Source organism: Amphibalanus amphitrite, unplaced genomic scaffold (assembly GCF_019059575.1).
Source record: "Amphibalanus amphitrite isolate SeventyFive unplaced genomic scaffold, NRLGWU_Aamphi_draft 000346F_arrow, whole genome shotgun sequence".
In the NCBI taxonomy this organism is placed as follows: domain Eukaryota; kingdom Metazoa; phylum Arthropoda; class Thecostraca; order Balanomorpha; family Balanidae; genus Amphibalanus; species Amphibalanus amphitrite.
Genome location: NW_024881841.1, coordinates 504848 through 519005, shown reverse-complemented (window position 1 = coordinate 519005; position 14158 = coordinate 504848).

The following is a 14158-nucleotide window of genomic DNA, read 5'->3' as shown; positions in this document are numbered from 1 at the left end:
GTGCGGCGGCGGCCTCTCACGCTGTGCCGCCGCTCTGATGGGCACTCGCCGCGGGCGGCCACTGATGGGCGGCTGTCACAGCGCCTCTGTGGGAAGGAGTCACCGACCCACGCAACCCGACGGCACTTAGAGCGCCCGGCCAGGCATTGGATGTCCCGGGACACTCAGAATACAAACCTGTGCTGGGGCTGATTTTGAGGTCAACGGTAATTACCATACTGGATAAATATGCCTCATTTTTCAAAATAAGAGCAATCCATTTTTTAAATCATGGAATGTGTACCTACATAATGCGTGAGTTACTTTTTAGATCAGTTTTACCGTCAGAAGAATTGCGCGGCTGCCTTGGTGCCTGTTTTCGATCTAAAGTTGCCCTCGAATTTCACAATTCACATGCCACGCGAAAAATAGTTAATAATTCCTGATACGAAAAAGTATTATCAACCATTCAGAGTAATACCTGTATAGGTACCTACAAGTTTTGATATCAGCGTTTTTTTTTCGTCCATGGTTGGTTTGGGTTGTGGGATATTTTTAAGAATAGAAATTAGAAAATATCGACAGCGAGTAATTTTGTTTTATTTTGTAAAACTTTCCTCTGATTTGGAATCGAACACTTAATCAGGAATTCCACTTTCTGAGAAGACAGCTCATTTAAGCTAGCAGACCAAATAAACTTCCTTCAACGCCGTTTCGCAAAAAAAAAAATATGTCTGTCTCTTCTCACCAGCGGATCTAGCGCAGCGACTGACTCGAATGAAATTTACCTTTTTCTGGACCCGTTCATGATACCTACTTAACTTTCCAGTGCTTAATTTTAGAAAAATTAACGACAGCTGAGCAATTGAGCATGCTTGGTCAAATGGCTACCACACTTGCAAAATACGCACTCACACGGTTCAGGTTCATTAAGACGTGCATGATTATTTACATCCGCTGATATATTCATTAAATATTTTAGTTTACTTAAGAACAATGACGCGCTGCGGTAGTTGGTAGGTGGAACTTCCTCACGATGTGTCGTGAAGACGATGTATTGGATGAAAAAGGGCCATATCTATCACAATTTGTGTTATATTTTCCAAACCTCGGAAGTCAGAGCATCACCTCGACCTGTTTATCAATCCATAAATTAGGAGGCTCCCACACAGGCACATAATAACTAGCATAACACTCAGCTACATGAAAGGTACATAGAAAAGGACTCATCGCTTTCATATGCCATATGTTGTAGGGCTGCTAAAATATACTGAGATAACAATTTAAAATCTTTTCCCAGAGCTCCTCTGTTTTATCCAGTGTCGAATCTCAAGGTGTATGCTGGGTTCCTGTGTCATTTATGAGTTAGCTAAACGACAAAGGCCTGGAATTTTGGGGCATCCTTGTGTGGCTTTGGCGAAACACGCCCTACGCCCTGTTTGAATTAGGTGAACAGACGCATATTATGTGACCCACGCAATCTGTGTGACCTGTGTCATTACGGAGCGAGCGAAGCGAGCGGAGTCTTACGTAGAATAACGGAAATTTCTGAGTATGAGCGGCCGGCCGGCCGGCCGGCCGGCCGGCCGGCCGGCCGTGCGGACGCTTTTGCGAGGCTTATATCTCAGCAACCACTTGACCGATTTACATGCGGTAATTTTTGTAGGGTAGCTTCATTCCTTCTACCAAGTATTGGACTATTCCCGATGCATGTGGGTGACCCCTTATGCACGTGCCACGTGCAAAACGAAGAGGTGTCAGTTTTGCAATTGTTGCAATATCTCGGTAACTACTTGGCCGATTACGCTGAAAGTTGGCATGTAGGTAGGCACCCACTAGGCACTGCATATCCATGTGCCAGAGTTGGGGTGCTGCTGCACGTGCGCACGTGCAGGGGTCGTTTCCAGATCTCGAGAACGGCTCGACCGATTGCGCTCAAATTTGGTACACAGTTTGGGACCGGTTAGTAGGGTGCCGTGTACAAGTCAGTTGGGACCCATTTTGCACGTGCGCACGTGCAGGGTGCCGCTTCCAGATCTCGAGAACGGCTGGGCCGATTGTGCCCAAATTTGGCACATCGCTAGAGACCGGTTAGTAGGGTGCCGTGCACAAGTCAGTTGGAGGTACCCCCTCGAAATTTCGCACGTGCAAGACTCACCCCCTCGCTCGCTCCGTTAGTCGCCCCATAAGGCGTTATACTGGTCCGTATATGTGACCTATATGAGCTATGGCCTATGTGACCTACGTGATGACCTTTCTGAGTGTGACCTGTGTAAATCATACGAACTGTATGACCACGATGACCTGTGACCAATATGATCTGTGTGAGATGTGGTCACTTTTGAGATTTTGGTGACCTTTATGACCCGTATGACCATTGACCAGTGTTACCTGTAGCTGTGGCCACTTTCGTGACATGTGTAACTTGTGTAACCTATGTGACCCGTGTCACATATATGACCTGAGCGCCCCGGTGGGTGGCGGGCAGCCGAGCCGAGCCGTGACGCCGCCCGCCAGTTCGTATCACGCTCCGACCGCCGTGACATGAAGGGGGCCCGTCGGTCGGGTCACGGCGCACTACACGATCGGTGGCCGCGTGACGGCGGATCCCGTCGGTCGGCGTGTTCACCCGCTTATCACAAAGAGACACTCACCGTACAACTGCTCATCACACAAAGACACACAGTCCGGTCCAGCCGAGCCCTTTGAACCGGTACTGCTACCGTTTTCCAGTGACGTCCAAATTTACCCCCTCCCGCATGTGCTGTTTACCTACGACTGAGCCACGATTAACAATTCTCTCTTTCTTCTCTCTGTCCCCTTTCTCTCTTTCTTTCTTTCGTTCTCTCTCTCTCTCTCTCTCTCTCTCTCTCTCTCTCTCTCTCTCTCTCTCTCTCTCTCTCTCTCTCTCTCTCTCTCTCTCTCTCTCTCTCTCTCTCTCTCTCTCTCTCTCTCTCTCTAATCTCTATCACTTTCTCTCTGGCATGATCGTTCTCGATCGTGATAATGAGGGTCTTTTAAGTATTATACTAGGCTCTGAAAGACTCGGGGTTTTGGACGTTTTTTTTATTCGTCTCATATGCGATGTTACATTGCAGAAACTAATTCATTCATATTCGTTCCCGTGAGAGACGTGCTCTGCACACATAAAAATATTAACACCGTTAGCGGTGTAATTGCACAGTACATATCTGAGCACTTGAGGAAAGTTAATTTAGTCCCTTCCCCGCTTAAATTACTCGCGCTTCTAAATGAACACCAGGAAGAAGGTAATAGAACACTGTTAGGAGGGTTGGGTGTTTTGCTACACGTAGTAAAACACCCAACCCTCCTAACAGTGTTCTATTACCTTCTTCCTGGTGTTCATTTCGAAGCGCGAGTAATTTAAGCGGGGAAGGGACTAAATTAACTTTCCTCAAGTGCTCAGATATGTACTGTGCAATTACACCGCTAACGGTGTCAATATTTTTCTGTGTGTGGTGTCTTTATCAATTCTTTTAGGACAGTCATTCATATAAAATAAAATATTTGTATCATCAATGGTACCTAATTAAATTCATCACACAATGCTAGCTTTGTTTGGGTTGAAGGCTGCTCTGAAGCCAATTGACATGAGTGCCGCTCGATTATTTGTAATGTTTTGTTTCCCCATCATGTGATGAATAAGCCGTGTCTGGGAATGTGCCAACGACGTGACGGTGATTTGAAGAAACCATCAGCGCCGCCGTGGGTGACAGCCCAATGTGATTCGATTTGATGCATCAGGCGGCTACGAAAGGTCCCTAACGAATGTCACAGCGCGTGAAACAGGTGGAATGCGGCGCGGGCGGCTGGGCGCGACCGCCCTGACCGAGAGGGTCCCGATCCCGCCCTGGGCCGGCCTCTGGTGACAGCCGGCCCGACACCGGTCACAGTGTGCTCTGATTGGCTCAGAGCTGCCACATGACGGGTGACAGCTGTCACCTCCACCGGCGGCCAGACTGGGTCATCTGTAACGGGCCGAGCCCTGAGCTCCGTGACAGAGAGCAGACTCGCCAGTCTAGACATCATACTCGTAACTGAAAACTTCACCGACCAGTGATCACAGATCCCGCCGGCTACGACCGAGAGACGGCCGAGTATAACAGGCGGTGTGCAGCACCAAAGGTGCTACCGGATTACACATATATGTCACATTTCTTCGGGAGATAGTTTGTCTAGCTATGACATTTGGGGTCGTCTGATATGTGAAGGCGGCTGGTCGGTCGGTCGGTTGGTCGGTCGGTCGGTCGGTCGGGCATTGTCAGTCCGGCGTTCGAGCGATCGGCCGAGCCAGTCGGGTCTAAATCGTCTCACCTGCGCTCATTGCTATATGTAATGACCCGTACCGATGAACGATAGCTCTGACCGGTGACCACTTTTGCACGGCGTGCAGGACGCTCAGATCATGCACGCTCCATGTGCTCTCTGCACTGCACTGTGTTCTATTAACCCGCGCACCGACGGGGGTCTGCGCCAACTTAGTACCGACGGGGGGGGGCGGATGACCGCCCCCCCTGAGATCTCGAGAACGAAGCAAGATAGCGACAAGCGGTAAACGGCATCGGATACGCACGAACAAGGTCTACAATTTTTACTAGGGTCATTTTCAGGTCAGGTCAAAGATGACGTCACAGGGGTCAAAAAAGTCAAAATGGCGGCGCTAGATATGGAGAGGGTTTTTCTCGAATAACTTTCGAAGTAGTCAAGATAGGAACAAACTAAGGGCATCATCGTGATCCTCTCGTCAATCCGCATCGAATGATATATATGTTGACCTCGAAAGGTCAAGGTCAAAGGTTGACCTCAGGTCACGTGACCTCGAGGTCATCATGTATATCATTCGATGCGTCTTGACGAGCTGAACACAATGAGACCATCCGCGCGGCTGTATCTTGTTCCTGTAAGGAGTTATTGGCAAAAAACCTTTGGTGACCTTTGATGACGTCACATGACCTTACAGCTGCCCAACAGCAAAACAGACCTCAAGGTAGTGAAGGTTGATCGTATGTGAAGTCATGTATGGTATGTATGGACCCGTTTTAGTGGTAAAAACAGGGGGTTGATTTTCCCCCCATTGACTTATAATGGGGAGATCGCGAAATTGACCTGACCTTAGGTCACCGACATCAAAATTCCGAGATATACAAATTGTAGCTACTAATGACCTAATAACATCCTGCGACTTTCAAAGGCCTCCGACATCTACTGTAGCTCTGGCACGGTGACAAAGTTGCAAAAAAGTGACTTGAGGTTGGGTCATTCAAAGTGACCTGGTGACCTGACCTTAAAAGTTAGGAGGTTCAAACTTGCACACCATGTGTAAAATTGATGAGAGAATAGTCATACCAAATTTCGCGGCGCTACGCGCCGCGGTTTTCCCGCTATCCGCGAAAAACCTCAGGGGGGGGCGGATATCCGCCCCCCCCCGTCGGTGCGCGGGTTAACAGAGGCTAATTATCGATGGCAAGTGCTCATTGCAGCGCGAGAGCATTCATTGGGCACCATGAGCTTTGAGGAATGGTATTGCGCTGCGTAAATAAGCTTATAAGCAAATAAAGATGAGACAATATCTAGTATGTACCTATATGCTGTCATCCATAATTGCAATCCATGCTGTGACGCCAACAATACAGTTTAGTACAACAGTTTAGTTACAACAGTTTAACCACTCCATAAACATCCTGCTGATTCAAAAATGGGTTGACAAGATAAATGCATTACATTGATCACGTCAATACATGAATAGTGATTATGTAACATGTATCAATCTTGTTAAACGAAAGTCGCATCACAACTTCCCTCAGGCGATGACGACAAGTTGATCCGTGGCTGGAGGCATTGAACTGGAAAATCGAGAAAAATCGAGAAGGCAGTGAATACATTGTATTTCATGCATGTTCTAGTAATCGTGAGTTCATGCCTAATAAATGTGTCACGTTGGTGAGGCATTCGTTCAACCAAGGTCTTTGAGCTACAGGACATGGGAAGCACTTGTTATGCATAATAATGCTAAATATTTCAATGATAATAATAATATTTAGAATACTAATTAATGATGGTGTAATGAAAAGTATTTCCCGTCCACTTCTGTATAAAAATTGCTAGCAATTAAAAATCACAACTCTGGTCCGATTAATTACACTGCACATATGCTTGAATTGCCGGTCATTTGATCAGCGTCGGCATGGAATCTTAATCTCAAGACGTTCTATATGGGAATTTATGCATAATTTGCCTCTTACCTAATATACGTTCTTCATTTTACATAACGCTGTTTCCATATTTCCTCTGACTGCTAATACAGGTTTAGCACTCGCAGGTGAAGGATTGGACAAATACATGCGATGATTATCACCATTCATATCAATTTTCTGGTGTGCGCCGTCCTAGTCATCGCAGACATTCACACGCAAATCCCACGACCAATTACACTTCCGAGTCATGTTTTACAAGCTCATTAACTTATAATGTGACTTGACTGGCTAGTCTAGCAAAAAGCTGGTTCTACTGATTATAACAGCTTCTGGTAACGACTGCACCGTTAGTGTAGCACTGCTGGGTCCATCGTAACCCGGACTGGAGCTGGGGCTGGAGCTGGGGCTGGAGCTGGGACTGGAACTGGGACTGGAACTGGGACTGGAACTGGGACTGGGACTGGGACTGGGACTGGGACTGGGACTGGGACTGGGACTGGGACTGGGACTGGGACTGGGACTGGGACTGGCTCTGGGACTGGCTCTGGGACTGACTCTGGGACTGGGACTGGGACTGGGACTGGGACTGAGACTGGGACTGGGACTGACTCTGGGACTGGGACTGGGACTGAGACTGGGACTGGGACTGGGACTGGGACTGGAGCTGGGACTGGGGCTGGGCTGGGACTTGGACTGGGACAGGACCTGGGGCTGGGCTGAATCTCGGTATCGAAATTAAGTGTTCTGGTAACTATGTGTATGACGACGCACATGAAAGCTTTTTTTTTCTCTGTCCGACGCAACGTGACGGCCATTGTCACATACCATGACAGTCTATCCGCGATGACATATGAGTGTCACTGCCTGCCCGACTGTGAGGTCAGCAAGGTCGACTCGGAGAGTGGCAGGGACAGGCGGCGCGGACACGCCCCTCTTCCGGCGGCCCCAATACTGGGGATTTATGCCGTATTTTGGCGGCGTGGCCGCTGGCCGCGGTGACAGCCGCCCACGTGGGAGCGCTGTCCGGTTTCGCCGTGACCCGGCGACCTGAGGCGCCGTCGGCACGCCGCCGCCGGATGGCACGCTTCCGCCGCCGGCGACGACGTCCGGCCGCCGCCGGCACCGTGGGAACCCGCTCCAACGTCGACAGCGACAGTCGTCGGTCAGCGGCGACGAACCGGGACCCCCGGCCGCGCCAGCCGCGCCGCAGGGGCGAGTTGGAATCCTCGGCGACAACCCGCGGCCGCGCCAACCGCGCCGCGGGCGCAGACTGGGGGCACTGGTGACGACCCTTGATCTCCGGTTAGGGCTAGCTCCCCCTGCACGGAACGAGCTGCAAGATTACTTTACTACTCACGAGCTGAGCCCTCAGTGACGTCTAGTGGTGAAGAGCTTGTTATTTTTTTAGACAGACTCGTGGAGATAACACCCACACATGTACTGTGCCAGCCATTTTCAAAAATGATTGGAGCACTATGCAAAGTTATCCACCAAAGTGCCAAGACATATTCGAAAAATCTGGCGAAAAGCAATAAGTTTGGATGAAAGTGGATCGTTAGCTGAGCGGGCAAAAAAACAAAACAAATATGTACACCAGAAACGATGAAATATGTGATACGTCTGTAATTTGTTTTTTGTTGTCATGAGAGATGATATTTTCAACATGGAAAGAGACTACAGTGTGCCACTAGCGGATCCAGAAAGGCGGTTTTGGACGCTGCGGGGGCATACCCACTAAAAAGTTTCCCAAAATATAAAAAATCGTCGAGTTTCGATTCCTTAGGTCGTTCTCCACGGTACATGTTTTGCGCGTTTTTAATGACGTTTTAACGCTTTTTTGATGTTTTGCGAGTTTTTCATGATCCGGCGTTGATCTGTACCATTAAATTACACGGTGCCATCTCCACGGCGGAAGATTTGTCAAAAATCGAAAAACGCGTGGCTTCATAAAATCAAAAAACTGCAAAACTCGTAAAACGCGTCAGGTTGTGTCATGCAAAACTCGTAAAACCTTTAAAAAACGCAAAACTCTCATTTGTAAAACGCGCGATTTTATCCAAACATTTGGATCGAATGAAAGTTTTCCGGTTTTTGACAAGGCTGAAAAGGTAATCCTTCTGCTATTAATACCATTTTACGGTGAAATGGATGCAATGGAAAGTGTGGAAAGCGATGAAACGCAATTTGATTAAGCCAATGATCATGGTAAGTACTCAGACAACCATACCAATAACTTCTGTTGCTATTCCAACGATGTGGATGTCAAATAGTTACATAGTGAGTCTATGGATAACAGATATAACGATATCAGATCATTTCAGATAATTGATAATTAACTGATGTCATAGCGGTGATAACAATAGGGTAACGTGATGATACTCCAATAACTATCTTTACAGCGAAAATCGAGGGGTTAATAGAAGCCGTGCGCCAGATACCTACCCTGTGGGACAAGAGGGTCACGGCATACAGCGCACGAAGGGCGGAGAAAGATGTTCTTTCTCTGAAATTGAAATTGTTCTGAAATTGTAATTGTTCTGAAAGACTGACAAACAAAAACCGTAAAAAGCGAAAAACTCGCAAAACTCGCAAAAGCGTCTGTTAAAAAGCGAAAAAAGCGCAAAACTCTCGTTTGCTAAAACGCGTAAAAACCGAAAATGTTTACACGTGGAGACAGTACTTTACGCACTGATGTGCAGTTTAAAACGAACTTTTCCTCTTTACAGTTGTTTAATTTTCGTTTTATTCTCGAAATCCGCAAATTTTCGTCGATTTCGGGAGCTGCGGGGGGGGGGGGGGCATTTGCCCCAAATGCCTCTCCCTGGATCCGCCAGTGCAGTGCATGCGTAAAAATGGTCCGGGTTAACACCAAGCGTCACAATATCTGAATGAGTTGTCATTTGACATCATTACTGGCTGCACGCCGGTGCCACTTGTGTCCAAGATAGAGCACTTAGCGGGGCTGATTTGGGCGCTGCCATCTGGTTATTATCGTCTGAGTGCTCTCTGGGTGCTGAGCTGGTGGTAAACAAGTGCCGAAGACTACCGCACGCTCCACGCGTGACCACCGGCCAGCTATGTCAGGCAGAGTGCTGCCGCGCCGGTTCTTTCGCTAGTCAAGGTCGGTATAGGGACCGTATAACTGATATGTCTTTGCGTGTGCCCCATATCCACGGCGGTGGTGAGCGTATAGCGCCACTCTGTCGACGCGATGATGGTGCACCTGCTGTCTGCATAACGAACATGCCGGTATTATTTATAAGGAAAGTCCCCTCCGATCGTAACTGTCCAATGTCCCACGAATCTGCTTGGAAGGCTTCCGAGAGGAAGTCCCACTGCACTGCACCTTTGACTGATATTTCGCTCACTGGTGGCTGAGAGTACATATGCCCACGGGCCCCGAGAGTCTGTCAAACGGCCTCGAGAGTCTGTCCACAGACGGCCTGCAGAACGTCGTCAACCCGACGACTCTGTGATCGTCAGTGCAGGGCGTATTTTAACATGTTAACTGGGTCGGCAATTGCCGACCCAGTCACGGAGAATGCCGACCCAGTGACAGCCGTTTGCCGACCCAGTTGCCGCCCCCTCTAGGATGCAGCACGCACATGCAGGCTAGGTGCCGTCATTCACAGTGAGGCTGCTGCCCTCCGAAATGATAATCGGATATATTATAAAAGAGAAGTTGTCTGTGTGTCACAACCAAAAAGTGTCATCCACATCTGGGTGTCTTGCGCCGGAACGGCGCCATGTAGGGGCGTGAAATTTGGCAGGCACCAAGCGTGGTCAAATCGAACGATCGTATTAAAATTTGGGCGCAATCCGACCAGGGGTGCGTCTCTGGCGGCGTCGCGAGCACGAGGCACGCTCGCCATTGGTTTAACACGGGGCGCGAAAAACGGCGCCGTCGGCCGAAATCGGTCCGACGCGTGCTCCTTTCCGGGCTTATATCTTGACGACCGGTTGTCATAGCGACACGCGGTTGCCACCGATCGATAGAGGAGAGATAAAGCTAGCGTATTGATATGGTTTTATAACGTTGGTCGCGTCACGTGCACATCAGGACCCATTGTTGTGAAAAAATGGCCGATTTCGTGCCTCGTGGAGGAAAAATCGGTACCGTTTGAAAACGGTTTGGCCGAATGAAATCGGTGTGGTACCATTTTTTAGGTAATTGCACGCGTGATGCATTGAATGAAAAGAAAAAGTGATTGTTGCTACCACTTCCTTAATAATGAGAAATTTATTTGAAAATTTGATGCGCGCCGAGTGCGCTGTCCTTTACAACATCATAACGTATCGAAAACGTTGAAAATTGACCATAAAACACACATATTCGGATAGCGCATTCTTTTCTGATCAATATCCACCCAAAACATTATCAAAAGTCAATAAACTTCCGTGAAAATGACTCAGGCATACCACCGTGTTTCGTTAACGTTAGACATATTTTCCGATGAAATCCGATCGAGACGTTTTTGCGTTTCTTTTTTGCGTTGGGCGGGCGATTGTTTATTTTTTGCGACGTTTGCGTCGGGATTTCGGGCGTGCGTTTGGCGCATTTTCCGGTTTTAGCGTTTGGCGGCGGGCGGCCGTTTTTTTAGCCGTTTGCGGTTGGCGGCGGGCGGGCGTGCGATGCGGGTGGTTTTATTTTTTGCGGCGTTTGCGGTTGGCGGCGGGCGGGCGCGCGATGGGGCGGTTTTTATTTTTGCGGCGTTTGCGGTGTTGTTTGCGGTTGGAGGCGGTCGCTTTTTATTTTTGCGGCGTTTGCGGTTGGCGGCGGGCGGGCGTGTTTTTTTTTTAATAATTCAATGTCCAAACTTTTGAACCTGTAGTGCTACTCGAAAAGCCATGCCTACCTACTATACATTTGAATAAAGTAACCATCAAACTCAACCCTACTTTTATCAACATACAAACCAAACTAATGGCCTCATCAACAATATCTATCCAAACGTACAGTTATCGCGTAAACCTGTATTCTAGTCGGATATATTATAAAAGAGAAGTTGTCTGTGTGTCACAAACGAAAAGTGTCATCCACATCTGGGTGTCTTGCGCCGGAACGGCGCCATGTAGGAGCGTGAAATTTGGCAGGCACCAAGCGTGGTCAAATCGAACGATCGTATCAAAATCTGGGTGCGATCCGACCAGGGGTGCGTCTCTGGCGGCGTCGCGAGCACGAGGCACGCTCGCCATTGGTTTAACACGGGGCGCGAAAAACGGCGACATCGGCCGAAATCGGTCCGACGCGTGTCCCTTTCCGGGCCTATATCTTGACGGCCAATTGTCACAGCGACACGCGGTTGCCACCGATCGATAGAGGAGAGATAAAGCTAGCGTATTGATATGGTTTTATAACGAAGGGCGCGTCACGTGCACATCAGGACCCATTGTTGTGAAAAAATGACCGATTTCGTGCCTCGTGGAGGAAAAATCGGTGCCGTTTGAAAACGGTTTGGTCGAATGAAATCAGTGTGGTACCATTTTTTAGGTAATTGCTCGTGTGACGCAATGAATGAAAAGAAAAAGTGATTGTTACTACCACTTTCTTAATAACGAAAGATTTATTTGAAAGTTTGATGCGCGCAGAATGCGCTGTCCTTTACAAGACGATAACGTATCGAAAACGTTGAAAATTGACCATAAAACACACATATTCGGATAGCGCATTCTTTTCTGATCAATATCCACCCAAAATATTATCGAAAAGTCAATAAACTTCCGTGAAAATGACTCAGGCATACCACAGTGTTTTGTTAACGTTAGACATATTTTCCGATGAAATCCGATCGATGGCTTATAGCCGGCATGTCTTTAAACATTTGACCATCAGTCAGCACGGCATAGGCTGCAAGGCACCGCCCGCTTAGGGATATCGCCAAACCCTTGAAAATTGTACTTGCATATAACTCTGCCGTTTCTGGGCCGACTGCGCTGAAACTTGGACTGCCGGCAGGTAGGGCACTCACCAAGCGATGTAAGGTCATGTGTCACAGGTGAGGTGGACCCATGCACGTGCGCACGTGAGGGGGTCCCTTTCTACATCTCAAGAACAGCTGGGTCGATTTCTATCAAATTGTGTACACTGTTAGGGACAATTAAGACAGGTGGGCATGCGATGCGGGCGGTTTTTTGCGGCGGTGTTTGCGTTTTTGCGGTGTTTGCGTTTGTCGGCACGCGGCCGTTTTTTGCAGCGTTTTGCGGTTGGCAGCGGGCAGGCGTGCGATGCGGGCGGTTTTTTTTGCGGCGGTGTTTGCGTTTTTGCGGTTGTGTTTGGCAGCGGGCGGGCGGGCGATGCGGGCGGTTTTAATTTTTTTGCGGCATTTTTGCGTTTTTTGCGGTTTGCGGCGGGTGGGCGACTTTTTATTTGTTTAATTTATTGCGACGTTTGTGTTGGCGTATCGGGCGTGCGTTTTGCGCGTTTTGCGTTTGGGGCGAGCGGGCGTTTTTTGCGGTGTTTGCGTTTGGTGGCGGGCGGGCGATTTTTAGGCGTTTTCGGTTGGCGGTTAGCGTGCGTGCGATGCGGACGGTTTTTTAGGCGTTTTTGCGTTTTTTGCGTTGGGCGGGCGATTGTTTATTTTTTGCGACGTTTTCGCCGGCATTTCGGGCGTTCATTTTGCGCATTTTTGCGGTGTTTGCGTTTGTCGGAGGGCGGCCGTTTTTTTCGAGGCGTTTGCGGTTGGCGGCGGGCGGGCGGGCGATGCGGGCGTTTTTTGCGGCGTTTGTGGTTGGCCGCGGGCGGGCGCGCGATGTGGGCGGTTTATTGCGGCGTTTGCGGTGTTGTTAGCGGTTGGCGGCGGTCGTTGTTTATTTTTGCGGCGTTTGCGGTTGGCGGCGGGCGGGCGTTTTTTTTATTATAAATAATTCAATGTCAAAACTTTTGGATCCGTAGTGCTCTTCGAAAAGCCATACCTACCTACTATACAATTAAATAAAGCAACTATCAAACTCAACCCTACTGATATAAACATTCAAGTTTTGACAACCAAACTAATGGCCCCATCAACAATATCTATCCAAACGTACAGTTATCGCGTAAACCTGTATTCTAGTCGGATATATTATAAAAGAGAAGTTGTCTGTGTGTCACAAACGAAAAGTGTCATCCACATCTGGGTGTCTTGCGCCGGAACGGCGCCATGTAGGAGCGTGAAATTTGGCAGGCACCAAGCGTGGTCAAATCGAACGATCGTATCAAAATCTGGGTGCGATCCGACCAGGGGTGCGTCTCTGGCGGCGTCGCGAGCACGAGGCACGCTCGCCATTGGTTTAACACGGGGCGCGAAAAACGGCGACATCGGCCGAAATCGGTCCGACGCGTGTCCCTTTCCGGGCCTATATCTTGACGGCCAATTGTCACAGCGACACGCGGTTGCCACCGATCGATAGAGGAGAGATAAAGCTAGCGTATTGATATGGTTTTATAACGAAGGGCGCGTCACGTGCACATCAGGACCCATTGTTGTGAAAAAATGACCGATTTCGTGCCTCGTGGAGGAAAAATCGGTGCCGTTTGAAAACGGTTTGGTCGAATGAAATCGGTGTGGTACCATTTTTTAGGTAATTGCTCGTGTGACGCAATGAATGAAAAGAAAAAGTGATTGTTACTACCACTTTCTTAATAACGAAAGATTTATTTGAAAGTTTGATGCGCGCAGAATGCGCTGTCCTTTACAAGACGATAACGTATCGAAAACGTTGAAAATTGACCATAAAACACACATATTCGGATAGCGCATTCTTTTCTGATCAATATCCACCCAAAATATTATCGAAAAGTCAATAAACTTCCGTGAAAATGACTCAGGCATACCACAGTGTTTTGTTAACGTTAGACATATTTTCCGATGAAATCCGATCGATGGCTTATAGCCGGCATGTCTTTAAACATTTGACCATCAGTCAGCACGGCATAGGCTGCAAGGCACCGCCCGCTTAGGGATATCGCCAAACCCTTGAAAATT